The 15,000-nt window shown below is 43.7% G+C and overlaps 1 protein-coding gene across 1 annotated transcript in view; it reads right to left on the reverse strand.

Annotated features, from left to right (window-relative positions):
• The window catches only part of LOC127001478 (zinc finger protein rotund-like), a 261,691-nt gene extending 248,834 nt beyond the window's left edge, over nt 1–12,857 (reverse strand). Inside the window, exon 1 of the mRNA XM_050866049.1 lies at nt 12,671–12,857. The gene's annotated coding sequence lies outside the window, so the exon portion shown is untranslated. The remainder of the gene's footprint in view (nt 1–12,670) is intronic.
• Between the last annotated feature and the right edge of the window lie 2,143 nt (nt 12,858–15,000).

A 15,000-nucleotide genomic window follows, 5' to 3' on the forward strand; every position in this document is an offset into this window, starting at 1 on the left:
ATTATACATTTTTTTAGCGGTACAGAGAATCGCACGAAAATGGCGCACATCTACTGACGTCATTCTAGCAGGTTTTAGCAAGCCGAAATGAAAATGTGGCAGAATTAAAGGACTACTACCGTATGAGATGACGCAGTCCTTGGGTGCCGCGAAGACGTTGGAGCAAGAAGAGATGGAGGGGGAGAAGACGGAAGGGGGCAGGGGAGGGGGTACCTGTGGAGTGCAGGTTAAAGCTGCACGGTGAGTGAGCGGACCTTCCCCTCTCCGTGCCTCCTTCCCTCCTCCGTCCCTCCTTAAACTTGTCTTCGCAGTCTTTATGCCTCAAACTCATGTTATGTTCCTCTCTCTCCCTCTCTTCTAGCAGACTTCCACTTTTGACCCCACCGTATCTACCACTACAGTAAGCTTTTTTTTTTAACGCAAATCATACCTATTTTCTTTGTCACTTTTGAAGCTCATTTTTACCGTCCAACACCTTACTTGCTCCCTCACCACCGATTTTCAGCTTAATCAAATATTACACACCAACCCTTATCCAACAACACCCCTCCACCAGCGGCAACACCACAACCACACACCAGACACACCACGTTGTTAATTCTCCAATTCAGTCCCGCTTCGTCCCTATTTTTTTCCACCATGATACAAATCCCAAACTCACGTATCACTGCATTATTTTTTTTCATTTCCGCAAAAACTCAATTAATGCACGGTCATTGCTGACAAATGTGCGAAATGTCTTATTACTACGGTCACTCAATTCGTCCCTCGGAGTGACTTCCCTGACCTAAGACACCATTTGGGGCCGCCACCCTCACCACGTTGAGAGAGCGAGAGCGAGAGAGAGAGAGAGAGAGAGAGAGAGAGAGAGAGAGAGAGAGAGAGAGAGAGAGAGAGAGAGAGAGAGTGAACGTGTGTGTATGTGTGTGTGTGTGTGTGTGTACCGGCCAAACCGCTCCCCTCGCCCGGTTTCTTCGTTTTCTTATTCCTCTCGTTTTCTTTACCTTTCCCCCTGTTTGCAGCCATGTAGCAATCCCCTTTTATCGACTCTTTTACTCCTAATAATAACTAATTTACCCTCATATTTCCTGCCGCTCCTGCTCCTCCTCTTCCCCTTCCTCTTTCTCTTCCCTTTTCCTCCCTTCCTCTTAATCTCCGTCCTTGTACTTGTCGCCCCAGTTTTTCTCCACCCTTCCTTCTTCCTCCTCCTTTTCCTTTCGCTCCTCCACCTAATCTTTATCATAAAACACCTTCTCTTCCTCCTCAACCGTCTCTTTCTATTCCGCTTCCATTTCCTCCTTTTTCCCTCTGTCCTCTCTGTCTTCGGTTTCCTTCTTTTCCTCCTCCTCCTACTCCTCTTCCTGCACATCCTACTTGTTCTTCTCTTCCTCCTACTCGTTCTTTTCTTCTCGTTTTCTCTTTTGCACCGCTGTTACCAAGAAAAGGAAGGGAGAGGGGGGGAAGGGAGGCATTACCATCCCTGAGGTGGTGGACTGGAAGAGAGTTGGAACACAAGATTTATTTAACAGCCTCAAGAGCATCCGATCCCGTAGAAGTGCTCGTGTTCGCCTCCCTGTCTACTCACGCCTCTCCCTCTCGCCGTCCCTGGAACCTACTGTTATTTTTGCTCCCCTACGGTGCCGCTAATACCCCAGCTCCATCGCCGCCGCCTCCTCCGCCTCCTGCTGCACGCCCACCCTCTTCCCTCCTCGCTCCTCCACCCCTTGTCCCAGTTCCCTCTTTGTAACTCCTGCCTTCAATATCTTCCCTAAAAATAAAGGTGTGCTCGTGTTTTTGTTTTCGCACCCATGCAGCCACCCACCACCGCGCCCGCCACCACCCCGGCTGCCGATGTCTCTGCGACCACCACAACCCCCACACAAGCCCCACCATGCAGCCACCGACCACTGCATCTGCCACCGCCATAATTACTACTCATCCCCCAGTCACCCCCTCCACCAATTCTACACACAACCGCAGTTACTTCATTCTTTCTCCTACCATGCATTCACTACCACTGTCCCCACCATCAACAACAAAAACTAGGAACACAAAACAGCTGCCTCATTTGAAGCTCCACCAGGCATCCAGCTACCACTGTACCCACCACCCTTACAACGCCCGCTATCGGAGTGACCACCGCAACCATCGTCATAAAATTAACAACCTCACCCACGTTCCCGGTATAACAACAAAACAACAAAAGCTACCCATGTCCATCGTTCACTTTCTTGATTAATTTCAAGACTAAATGTTGTATATATATATATATATATATATATATATATATATATATATATATATATATATATATATATATATATATATATATATATATATATATATATATATATATATATATATATATATATATATATATATATATATATATATATATATATATATATATATATATATATATATATATATATATATATATATATATATATATATCATATATTTTTTACATATTTTTGTCATATCTGAAAGGAAGTAAGAAAAGTCTCTCTCTCTCTCTCTCTCTCTCTCTCTCTCTCTCTCTCTGTGTGTTGGGAACATCACCCACATTCCTCCCCCCTTCCGCCCCTACACACAGGTAACTGCTGGTCCTTGCCTTTTAATAGAAATGTTCCATGCAACACAAGAAACACCTATGTGGTTTCACCTGACCCGCAGGTGTGCCTAACGACAAGGGGATCATAAGCCTCAACAACACTACCTTGCAGAGCTGGGGAAGGGAGGAGGGGAGGGCTAGGGAAGGGGGAGGGGGATGGAACAATGGTCTGGGGGATGGGGAGGGGGGTAACTGTGCAGGCGATGGTCGAGAAGAGGTGGAGAAACAGATATGGTGTGTGTGTGTGTGGGGGGGGGGGGGGTTCAGGTGGGCGGTGGGGGGGGGGGTGAACGGAAAGATGGTGTTCGGTCCTGCAAAAAGTAAGCTACACTTCCTCCTAGTCGAGAGAAGATTGTCAAGAACACGATAGGATTCAAGCCATTCAGCACCCTCTCACCCTAAGTTCAGAGCGGCCCCTTTGATATACGTGCAAGTCTGCTGAGAAAGACATAGAGGGAAGGAGAGTGAGGAAGAGATTAACCAGCATAACATAACACCCTTTCCAGGCAGGTAAGAGGAGGGAAACACACCACTGGGCGATAACAGTAATACTTCCACAAACACACACTTGTCCACACCGCAATACCAACAACCATCTCCTTTATGTCCTTCCAACACACCTCCTTTCTTCCCTTCCAATCTCCTTCATACCACACTCCCTTTACCTATTTTCCGATCCTATCTCATTTCCTTTCTCCTTTCCTCTACTATTCTTTTTCCAGTCTCCCGTATACCACCTTACGGTTATCTGCTTTCATCGTATCTCATTTCCTTTATCTCTTCCTTTCCTACGCTTCGTATTCTATCGCGACCCTCAGTATTCTCTCACCTATTCCCTCCAGCTTTTCTTCATCTTTCCCTGCGTGGGATTACTTCCCTTTGCTCCTTGTATTTCTTAGCTATCTTTTTTTAAGCCGCTTTGTTCTCTTTCTTTCTCGGTTTTGATATTGCAGTTCTCGACTCGACTCCGCTGCATTCTTAAAAGTTAATCGCATTATGTGGCTAACGCGTCATCAGTTCATTATGGAGATGGATGATGCATATTGTCTTCGCTGCATCTTCGTGGAAAAAAAATCATCGAGTGAAAACATGAGCTGGAGGCAAATTAATCCGTGCAAGTCGGAGAGGATCTCTCTGAACTGTGAGGTTGATCTTTTTTTCTCTCATTCTTTTCTTCTTTTCAGTGCATTCAGAACCTAACTGTTGACTTTCAGGCTATCGCAGGATAAACAGAATGCTACCATGCTAAACTCCAAAGTTTCTTATTCATTCCATTTGTTAGTTCTAAGGAACCGTAAGGTAAACTTAAAAAGATGGAGGTAAATATATTTGCATATTAGGGAAAGACAAATAGGCATACACATACATATGCAAATAGGCAGAAACTGGTAGGCAGGCAATGGAAAGAATAAAAGGTAGAAAAACAGACACAAAGAATGATACAAATTCATACAAAAATATATACATAGAAAGGTAGATAGAGAATAAAAAGATGGATGGAGAGAAAAATATATATGTTCACAGCTAAACAGATATATAAATACAGATATATAGCTAATACGACATAGTTATATAGATATATACATCCATATATACATAATATGATAAAGCATGATGAATGGACAAATAAAAATGCGTCCAGTATTTGAACGGATGCGTGTTACGTATGGTGAGTCCTAAACAACGACTTACAAACATTTGCAAACAACTCTCAAATGAAACAATTTATAAGCTTTCCTTCCTGAAAGTTTCCGTGCATGTTTCCGCCGGCCAGTTAGTCAAGGGGAGGAAGGGAAGAAAAAGGAGGGAGGCTAATGGGGAGAGGGAGATACATTTGGCTAAACATTATCGTTTCTCTGTTTCTACCCTGCTTGCGTCCATTTAGAAGGAATGAAAGTACCGAGCAGCAACATTTTTCATTTTCCAAACGATATGTCAAATATTTACCACTTTTACTATTTTTATAGGATATCTTTTTTTTTCTCTCCCTTCCTTGATCTCCTTTCTTTCAACACATCTATTTCTCCCTTCATCTTTCTCCTTTCTTATTCTCCTTATCCTCCTCCTCCTCCTCCTTCTCTTCCTTCTCTTTCTTCCTCTCTTCCACCCTTCGGGCAAGGCGCTCCTCATCCAAGTTTTCATATTTTTATTGGATGTTGTCTTCGTAAATAAAACAAGAGATTTCATCAGCAAAAGAAAAACAGCATGTATTTACTTTCCATCACAAGGGCCGGAGTTCTTGCCCGCAGTTCTTTTACTCTCGTACGCTCTGAAAACGCACGAAATGTTCTGAAATGACGGTCTCTCTCTCTCTCTCTCTCTCTCTCTCTCTCTCTCTGTGTGTGTGTGTGTGTGTGTGTGTGTGTGTGTGTGTATGTGTGTGTGTTTCCGCTAATTTCAGTAAAACAAGATAGAAATGTACATAAACGAACAAAAGAACACTGTCGAACCCAACCCTTGTTATATTTTTTTCCCTCTTCGTTCTTTCCCGCTTTTCTTCGTTATCGCCCTCTTATACACCTACGATAACGCACGCACCGCTCACATTTGCGATGGTATAGTGTAATGGCTCATTTTTAAAAGAGGGGACGAAAAATATATATATCTCTATACATAGAAAAATAAAGGGAGCAAGTAAGAAAAATATTATCATCTATATAAAGATAAAAACTTTTCCTCCGTGGCGCCAGGGAAGAATTTTGGAACTGGTTCGGAAGGGAAGGGGTGCAGGGGGGCGAGGGGAGGATGGGTGGTGGACCGGAGGAGGAGAGGAGGAAGAGCGGAGGAGAAGGAGGACCAGGACGGCGAGAAGAGGGGTTGGGGTGGAGGGGGCGGGAAGGAAGGAGGGCGGGTAAGAGAAAGAAAGGAGAAAGGAAAGAAGCAAGAACGGCGTAGGGTAAAGAATGAAAAATAAAATTCGGAGGGATTATATGAGAAGAGAGAAGAAATAATAAGATAAAGAATAAAAGTCAACACACAAGGGAGGAAGGAAAGAAGAAATAGTGGAGAGAGAGAGAGAGAGAGAGAGAGAGAGAGAGAGAGAGAGAGAGAGAGAGAGAGAGAGAGAGAGAGAGATAGAGAGAGAGAGAGAGAGAGAGAGAGAGAGAGAGAGAGAGAGAGAGAGAGAGAGAGAGAGAGAGAGAGAGAGAGAGAGAGAGAGAGAGAGAGAGAAAAGAGAGAGATAAGGAAAGGAAAAAGTAGGGAGAGAGAGAGAGAGAGAGAGAGAGAGAGAGAGAGAGAGAGAGAGAGAGAGAGAATCAGGGGAAGGGAGGGCGCTGAAGGGGAAGAAAATGGAAGGAGAAAAAGGAGGGAGGGAAGTAAGCCAGCCAGGGTTTTCAGGCAGTAGAGGACGAAAGGAGACAACAGGGAAAGGCAGTTACTAAATGGCGGTGGAGGCAATGGGGGTGGCAGTGGGAGTGGCAGAGGAGAGGTAAGGATGGTGGCGGCGGTGAAGGTGGTGGTGGTGGTGCAGGTGGTGAGGATTGGGGAAGAGGTGGGGGGAAGGGGGGGGCTGCGGGTGGCGTGTGGCAAGGACGTCCTGGGGAATGGGAGCACAACAAGAGGAGACGATGCTACAGCCCCTTATTTAATCTCCCGGGGTCGTCTTCCATATCTGTATCTCAAGAGGATCCGGAGCTGCGGTGAAATAAAAGTTGAAGCATCCCGACGCTATCTGCGGGAGAGAGGAACTCAGCCTCTTCTCCTAAACTTAATTCTCCTCTTCACAATATATAATTCTTTAAAGGAGGGGAAGTGGAAGATATGTGTGTTCCCCCTCCTTCCCTCCTCCTCCGCCTTTCCTCTCTCCTCCTCCTCCTCCTCCTCCTCCTCCTCTAATTCATGCCTTCGTATTCTTCTCTATTCTTCTTTTTCTTCCTCGCTCTGTACGTACTCCCACCACCTCCTCCCCTCTCTCTTTTATAATAAGGTTTGTATTTTTCCTGCTTGATTAAAAGGTCTTGGTTACCTTAAAATACACCTGTCTATATTTTATTATCAAGTTTAATTGATTTTTAATATTTAACGTCTCTCTCTATCTACAAATCTATCAATCTCATCACCACCTATCTCTCCCTACCTCTCTACCTCTGCTTCTCCCTCTCTACCTCAATGTATAGATTTTTTTCATGTATAAAAGAGAATTCAGCCTAATCTGTCAGTCCCGTCGGAGTCCTTCGGGGCGCTGCTTGGCTATGCAGTCGCCGAGGGGCTAAAAAATATTTGGTGGAGAAAATACGAGGCGAGGCTGGGTTGCCATGGAGACCAGCAAGCATCCTTAAGGAAATCTGTGTGATAGGAGAGGAGAGTGAAATTGTTCAGAGTCTCACTGTGAGCGGAAGTTTCATCGTTGTTATTCTGCCTCTATAGTGTGTGTGTGTGTGTGTGTGTGTGTGTGTTAAGCAAATACATTTAACAGTAATGATTATTGTCTCATGGCAAGATCACAGTATATTCTCTCTCTCTCTCTCTCTCTCTCTCTCTCTCTCTCTCTCTCTCCAGTTTTGTGCTTCCAGTTTATCTTCTATTTCCGCTCTCCTCCCTTCTTATATATCCCTCCCCCCCTTCCTCCCTCCCTCCCTCTCCCGGGGGTGCTGGTGCTTCTCTTCCCTCCTTTATTCCGTGTACTTAGCCCATTTACACCATCCTTCCGCAGAATGGTATTGCTTCTCAGTGCCCGGGAGCCTTTTCCCCTCTCGGTCCAGCCGTGTAAATCAGACGAGACGAGACCTCAGGACGCGATGCATGATTCAGAGCTGCGCGTCATGAGCAGCAACGTTCAGCGTCATGAATAAAGGATTCACTGTCATCCTGTACAATGAAAAATTAATGTACAATATCGCTGACAGGCGTGTGTTCACTGCACGAAGCATTTCAGAATCACGCATCCAATATATTATTTTTTTTCTGCACTGAAGGGTTATCGGTTCTTGTGGGTCGTGTGGACGGTTACGTTACAGGTTCTGAAACGCAAGCAAGTCCAACTTTTAAATTCTACGCTAAATTCTGCGTTCTGTGTGTCATGCTGCCGGGATACAGCTCACTCTATGGGCCCGGCAACGCTATCCTTTCCTGGCGCTAATAAAGCGCCGAGTGGTGAGTAATTCAGGCCGCACCAAGTATTATGACGGAATAAATTATTGAAGAGTACCAAAGGAGATACAACGAGGAAAAGGTACGACTGTAAAATATTAGGGAAGCCAATTGTTATGACAAACACGAATAAGCTGCATGTTCTCTGAAAGATTGCCTATAATATAATTATAATATATCAATATCAGAAAGCACAAAAAAATAATCAACAGGAGAAAGCATCCAAATACGATTGGATCCTTTTTTGAGGGGGTGGGTGGGGGGGGAGCAGCACGACTAGGGGACGGCTAGGAGAAGAGTGCCGGCGAGTCGCCAGGTTCACGCCTCTGGGTGCTGAAACACACACGTGCACTCAGGCATGCTTATAAATGCTATATGATTCTAATTATAAAACATTTTTATACACCATGTATAAAGCATGAAGATACACACACACATACATCTCGAAACACAAACACGCGCGCAAACAAACGCAGAAAATGTAAATATACACAGCAAACAACAATTTTCACCTCATCTGAATTAACGACAGAAACACAAAATGTGTGTATATACATACATACATGTATGTATATATATATATATATATATATATATATATATATATATATATATATATATATATTATACACACACACACACACACACACACACACACACACACACACACACAGAGAGAGAGAGAGAGAGAGAGAGAGAGAGAGAGAGAGAGAGAGAGAGAGAGAGAGAGAGAGAGAGAGAGAGAGAGAGAGAGAGAGAGAGAGAGAGAGAGAGAGAGAGAGAGAGAGAGAGAGAGAGAGAGAGAGAGAGAGAGAGAGAGAGAGAGAGAGAGAGAGAGAGAGAGAGAGAGAGAGAGAGAGAGAGATCGCCGACATTCTATTTATCTCTTAATCATTTAAGTAGAAGAAAAAAAGAAACAATTTAAAAAAAAATGTATACTCCATCCTACAGCAGTTACTTTTGTTGTTCCTGCTGCTGCTGTTTCTATTTCCGTCGCAAAAAAAGCAACAAAATTACGTATAATAATGTAATGAAGAATAACGACAAAAAATCAACATTAAGTGCGCCAATTACCTTTTTTTCTGCTATGGTCACTATTTTTACCCAGATAACCACTTTATTCAACCATATATAATACCAGACAATAATAAAACTAACAAGAGCTACAACTATAGTGAGACCAACAAGAAAAGGAACATCAACAAAACAAGAATAGCAAGAATACAACATTACGAGCACACAAAGTGACAGCAATAGCAATAACAACTGATACTAATACTACTCGTCATTATTATTACTACTACTACTACTACTACTACTACTACTACTACTACTACTACTACTACTACTACTATTACTGTTACTAATACTGCTACCACTACCATTTCTACTCTTGTTACTAATACATCTATAGCAACAACAAAAAAGAACAACTACTACTACTTTTGAAGCATGAAAGATATATCATGAGGCAACATTGCGTCACTTCTACGCAGACGCTACTGATTGACGTATAATACCATATTTTTCTAAGTTTAGCATTTATTATTATTATTTTCGTAAGTGGATGACGATGATAATAGCTGAGGATAATAGCTCGCGTTTTATTACTGACACAGGAGCATAAAAGCTCCTCTGGACATTTCAATCAGTGTGCGTCTTAATTGACGCGATGGCGGCGATGGAAGGAAACAACCCGCGCGCCACACCTCCACGCCTGAGTAACGCTGTACCTGGCCAAGCCTTTCCCTGGGTTCCCGACTAGGCGCAGAAACGCGGACTAGATGACCATCCAAACAGACCCACTAAGTAATCAACACCTGATGTGGTGAGGTGTATCAGGCAAGGAACCAGGTAATGAACAATGAAAATACATTCATAAAATGAGGAACAGATAAAAACTATAATGACGTACATATTGATGATACTAACGACAATAATAATGATAATAATAATGGTAATGATAACAAATAACAGCACTAATACTACTAGCTACTACTACTTCTACTACTAATACTAATTCTACTACTACAATAACTACGACTACGAATGATAATAATAATAATAATAATAATAATTACAATAACAATAACAATAATACAATACTGTACTACTACTACTACTACTACTACTACTACTAATAATAATAATAATAATAATAATAATAATAATAATAATAATAATAATAATAAATACAATAACAAAAACAAACTACAACAACAACAACAACAACAACAACAACAACAACAACAACAACAACAATGATGATGATGATGATGATGATGATGATGATGATGATGATGATGATGATGATGATGATAATAATAATAATAATAATAATAATAATAATAATAATAATAATAATAATAATAATAATAATAATAATAATAATAATAATAATAATAATAATAATAATAATAATAATAATAATAATAATAATAATAATGATAGTAATAATAATAAATAACAACAATGACAATAACTTAATAACAATAATAATATAATTATTACAATCATTACTAATGTTGTTGTTGTTATTATTATTATTATTATTATTATTATTGTTATTATTATTATTATTGTTTAAATCACTATTGAGGATGATGTTCTTGTTAGTTTGTCTAGTTACTGATGTTCTAATCTATTATTAATACAAATAATAGCTATAATTTGTCATGCCGAACTGTATGAGGCTATAATATAAAACTTTGCTCAGTTATATTTCTTACTTACATTCAAGAGTATTAAAACGCAAAATAATATTTTGGCAACATGCATATGAAATGGTAAGAATTCTTATCCAGGCAGCTCACAGCTCCTGCACGACTTGCTGCAGCCGTCGACACATGCAGCAACTTGACACACACAAACACGCAGGCCACATACAACTCATGAAGAGTGACAGAAATAGCAGGAGCACTAAGTGAAAGGAACTAAGTGACAGGTAACACGGACATCTAACAAGTGGATGAGCGAGTGTTGAGTGTTGAGCGGCGTGTCCCGGCAGCAGCCCCGCCGTGCGGCCCGTCAGCACAGCACGAGGCGGCGAAAGAGTACAAAAAACTCGCGATTCATCTGCGGGTGTGACTCGCATAATGGACCGCCAGACACTTACGCGGTTCCTACCGAATTTAAGAAAGTATCAAGAAACAAACAATAAAAGTACAACGGGGGTGACAAGCCCTGTAGCGGCCGTGGTCGCATGATGTACAGGGAAGAGAGTAGAGAGCATAGCCCAAGGCCCGCCCAAAAACGGTGGAGCCGGAGAGGCCACGTCGGATCGGCCGCTTCACACGTGACTCCCTCCACAAGTATTGATCAGTGCATTGCCCGCCTGCAACCCTTGCAACTTTCTCCTTCCAACACTACCACACTCATACACAACTTCCGCCGTCTTCACTACTAGGGTTCACAAGATCATGGCGAGGGGGGTTGTGTGGCTGTGGGGGAGCTGCTTCTTGCTGAGAGGAGCCGCCATCCAGGCACCGGAGGTTAAGAAAAAGGGGAGAGCCTGCAAGTTTGTGCCAGTGTCGGGGGGTCTACAGCCATCTTTTTGTACTCCTTCAAGACGCCGGGGGTACGGCTCGGCCTGTTTGTAGGATCTCGGAGTTTTTACTCGTCCTCCTTTGCCGTATAGGTTGAAGAACGTACACAAAGGAGAGAACAAGAGTCAAACGTAGGTGGAAACCCACGAACAAGGCTAACTTGGTCTGAGTTATATAACGTCATTTGCTAGACGGCGGGGCGAGTGGGAGACGGCCGGAGCAAGAAAGAGAGGGAGGGAAAGAGCGAGCCATTCCCAGCCGCTGGATGAAAGCAGAATATTGTTTTCTTATTTCCATCATCACGTCTTGGCTCATTCAGTGCAGGCCAACTTGTTGCTGAGCTCAGGTGATGTGATGATTACCTCACCCTCTCCGCAACTAATTAATTATTCAGGTCTCATCGCGTCACCTCGCGGGCAATAGAGATGTAAGCGGCACTCCAGATTTACTCTGCATACAGACGTCTGGGTAAAGCATGTGTCAGGAAGTGCCGGGCCGCGAACGCTAATGAGAGAGCGTGTTGAGCAGGACGTGGGTCGCCTGACGTCTCATTTATTAGTCAAGAGAGCAACAAGAGAGGTCGCGTGAGTCAGTCCGTGCCTTCGTGACGCCAGAGGGGAATCTCGCGTCCTCCTCTCCTCACCGCGTGTCACTGACTTAAACGGTTCCCTCGCAGCAATTAAGCACGAATACCTAATTACCAACTCGCGCTCGGCCGCTGTTACTGGCGCGCTCCAGCCTTCCCGACGCCGGGGACCTTCAGGATTTCTCTTGGTGGAGGTTGACGAGTTGTTAGTGTCAAAAAACATAAATATAACTCAAGACACCAGCGGCAAATTTAATAAAAAACTAAACAAAGGCAGTAGGGGCGGCTATTCTCATGACGGATACAACCCCTTTAACCGGTGTGCGGGGGGACGGCGTGGGACGGGGGACAGGGGAGGGCCAAGGGGGAGTGGAGGGAGGGTAGAATCTGGGTCCGCGGGCGTGTGTGGGTTCGTTCGTCTGTGTTCATCGGGCTCCACTTGCAAATTAGCTCAATGAGTGGCAACACGTGGTCCGGGGGGAGAGACGGGTTTGTTTACACGGGATTAGGGACTCTCTCCCTGACTGGAAACGCACGTGGATTTAGGGACATGTTTTGTTACTACAATGTGTTTGATTCTCGCGATGTAAATCGGCCGACAAATAGTTTCTTACTGCCGAGCCACACAACACTCACACCTCACAGAGCTATAATTATCACTGCGATGCATAGAAAACTGATCACTACACACAAGTGTTGACGTTCAAGAAAACCCTTTTTTCCACAAGGAGTTTAGCAACACAAAACTGCACTTCACGAGGGGAAAACAGCGGTACTGGCAAGAGGCCAAAGCAGAGCTGGTAGTGATGCACAAGATACCATAGGTAGACCTACCCCTCCGGCACCCGGCACCTAGCAGGGAGGGCGTACGTGCACCAAGTTGCTCCACCGATCCCTGGCAAAAACGGAGTGCAAAATGCAGGCGGCACCTGTTTGCAACATGACTGAGGCGGGCGGCGCGAGGCGGCGGTGGCGGCAGCGGTGGCGACTGCTCCCTGGCTCCTCCTCCGCTGCTCCCGCACCCAGCACGCACGCACAGACGCCGCCATGGACACACGCACACACGCACTGCATGTCGCCCCCCCTTCCCTCCCCTCTCGCCTCCCACAATCCTTGCTGCTGCTGATATTGCTACTCTGCCTTCTCTCTCTCTCTGTCTCTTTTCCCGTTCACTCACGGTCACATACTTCACCTCAACTGGTAATCTCCCCGTTTCGCCCTGACACTCCGGCAACCTTATCATGCACTCTCAGGTTCTGTAAAGCGCCATAATCTTCAGCTCAAGACAATTGGCAAGCCATCGCGGGCTATACTAGTCTCCTCAACTCCGAGTAAAACACCTTCTCCCAAATTTGCGGCTAACAATTCACTTGTTGACTAAAATTACTGACACCACGAGAGCTTCGGCCACGCTTCGACCTCCATGGCACTGTCCTGCAGCAAGTTGTTCTCCCTGAGCTTCATATTTTCTTCTCCGCGGCCTCGTCACACGCATTTGTCTTTTCAGGCAATAGATACGTCAGTCCGCAAAACCATCGGCGTGCCACTGTATCTTGACACCACCGCGGGTCGCTGTTACTGGGAAACTTTGACAACGTAATGCAATCAACGCCATGTGACCCAAAATGATTCATGGCCCTCGGATGACCTTGCTCTGCTCACCCACAGCACGTAGCCGACGCTTCTCCCGCAAGGCAATTAATCTGCTCCTCATGACCGGGATGAATAATTTACTCACTCTGCCTACCTGAGGGCCTTGCTGCTCCTCGGGGACACGCCTCACCTGAAAAGTAGAAACGGTATTATGAGTACAGAGTGTTTATGCGGTTATCTAAACCTACTGGTTGGGTGACATTACACAGGTTGACGTCAACTGGAAAATTATACTTTCTTTTCTGGATGAGACTCATATATGCTATTAACAACAACAACAACAACAACAACAACAACAAAACAAATGATAATAATAATTATAATAATAATAATAATAATAATAATAATAATAATAATAATAATAATAATAATAATAATAATAATAACAATAATAATAATAATAATAATAATAATAATAATAATAATAATAATAATAATAATAATAATAATAATAATAATAATAATAATAATAATAATAATAATAATAATAATAATAATAATAATAATAATAATAATAATAATAATAATAATAAGAAGAAGAAGAAGAAGAAGAAGAAGAAGAAGAAGAAGAAGAAGAAGAAGAAGAAAAAGAAGAAGAAGAAGAAAATAAGAATAAGAATAAGAATAAAAAAAATAAGAATAATAAAAACAATAATAACAAGCATCATTACTATTGTCATAATCAGCATTATCTTTATTAGTTTATTAGTTTCATTATTATTATTATCACCATTATCACTATATCAGTAGTAGTATTACTGTTAGCATCATTAGGACACGCAGCATCACAGGTTCAACACCATTATCATAATCGCGTCGGCCACCACAGCCATGCGGGGCGGCCTTGGTACAGGGTGCAGGCAAACGAGCTGCCGCGCTGAGCCGGCGGCGGCAGGCTGCTGATGGTGGCCAGCCCGCGGGATGTAAGGCTTACTCACCATTAGCGCCGGCTACTAGGACCATTAAATGTAAAAGACCCATTATCTCTCACTGGCCTGTGCGCCACTCTAACATGACAAAAATGAGAGAGGGAGCGGTACAGCGTGGACACAGGGCCGCGGGGCCTGGCGACGAGAAGCGCTGTCCAGCACACACACCCTTGGCCACCTCCCACCCTTTCTCCTCTCCTCTTCTTCCTCCTCCTTCAATAGGAATGCAGTTCGTTCCCGCACCAGCTGAGCCCTTCCCTGCCCCTCTTATTATTCTTTCTAAACTGTCGTTAAAAATATTAACTCTCGACGTTAAATTTAACTCTGCGCCTTTTCACGATCTGCGTCGTTCTGTGTGTCAGACGTTAAGAATCTTTACGGCCGGGCTGGCCACCGCTCCAGCCAAGCAACTACCGCTGCTCGAGACGAGGCGCCGTTGTTCCCTGCTGGATAAGCCGCTGCTCGCCTACAAATGGATCGTGATGGTTGTGGTGGTACTTAAAGGTTGTATCACTGTATGTTTCACGGCAGACTTTTGGCTCATTGTCCGGTGGTGGCTCTAATACTACATCTATCTTCACC

The sequence above is a fragment of the Eriocheir sinensis genome, chromosome 2 (genome assembly GCF_024679095.1).
Source record: "Eriocheir sinensis breed Jianghai 21 chromosome 2, ASM2467909v1, whole genome shotgun sequence".
In the NCBI taxonomy this organism is placed as follows: domain Eukaryota; kingdom Metazoa; phylum Arthropoda; class Malacostraca; order Decapoda; family Varunidae; genus Eriocheir; species Eriocheir sinensis.